Source organism: Lipotes vexillifer, unplaced genomic scaffold, assembly GCF_000442215.2.
Source record: "Lipotes vexillifer unplaced genomic scaffold, Lipotes_vexillifer_v1.1 scaffold285, whole genome shotgun sequence".
Lineage (NCBI taxonomy): Eukaryota > Metazoa > Chordata > Mammalia > Artiodactyla > Lipotidae > Lipotes > Lipotes vexillifer.
The window spans coordinates 186,027-187,410 of record NW_006788807.1 but is presented as its reverse complement, the minus strand read 5'-3'; positions in this window follow the sequence as shown (position 1 = coordinate 187,410).

Sequence of the window (1,384 nt, the reverse complement as noted above, 5' to 3'; positions counted from 1 at the left end):
ATGCATTCCTGCTGTCTGTGTTTTTCCCATCACTGGCTAAGCCAGGGCTCCTGTTAGGGTGTAAAGAGAATAGTCATCAGTGATAATGTATCATGTGAGACCTTTGCATCTTGTAAATTTTATCTGTTTTTTTCTAAACAGAAATAAACTCCAAAGCTCAACAGACTACTTTATTCTTAAACAAATCCTGCTAATCCTGCTATGTTTCTTTTTAAGGATTTTGTCTATAGAGATACAATGTGTCTGACCCTTCTCTGTATGTGTGTACTTCTTTTCAAATAATTCTTATGCAAGAGGCCTTCCCTGAGTGGTGCACACAGGCCCCTGGTTCTATGGTGAGAGCCTGTCTGTGGTGATGTATAGCTGATGCCCTTTTCCTTGGACACAAGACAGCAGGAACAGGGAGTGTATGTGGGAAGGGAATCCTGTTTCAGAAAGGCCAGATGACTGATACCACGTGCGTGCGGCTCAACATCTGATTTATCTACCTTTGGGACGTGGGGGAGAGGCTTCACCATGTCGGACCACACAGCTGCCCATTTTCCCAGGAGCTGCAGGGTTGTCCGTGTATCCAAGTCCCCACAGTAACGTGAAGAAAGAACCACATTCTAGCAAAGAGTTTCTCAGTTAGTTTTGATCTAGTGGTACAATGATAGTGATCATTTTTAGACTTTATGGGATGTCAGTAGTAATATATCTATTGCCATACATAATATACATTTATATAACATACCTATAATATACTAATGCTTATATAGTTATCCTCTCTTGAAATACTTCTTGTCTAACTATAGAAGACACGTCCTTATTTGGCATTTTGGTAATGCTGAAACTTTTTTTAAAGCCTACAGCACCGGCTATTCCCAGGCAGTCTCCCATATAAGTACTAACCAGGCCCGACCCTGCTTAGCTTCTGAGACCAGACGGGGTGGGGCATGTTCAGGGTGGCAATGCTGACACTTGATCTGTGACTTTGTAATAACGTCTGAGTCCCTCTACTCTGACTCAGTTGTCTGCTTCAGATAAGAACATAGCTAGAAAATATGAGGGGAAAACAGCTCAAATCACATCTCCAGTGTACATTCAAGTACTTGGAACATAGAGCTGGAAAGGGGTTTGCCAAATTGCCTTATTCTGACCCTATGCAGATGGTCCAGTAGAATCCTCGATGGCGTAAACCTCTCAGTGTGAAATCATGCCGTCCCGGATGCAGAGCCTGGTCAGCTCCCCCAGCCCATAGGCACTCAGGTCCGGGGAGCTCTCCCATTTCCGTGGTCTATGTTGGCTTTTACAGAGTGAATTCAGATTCACGCTAAAGTTACTTGAATCTCCAGTGTTGTAAACTCAGCTGTAGGGTGGTGGACTTGCTGAACAGATTTGTCAG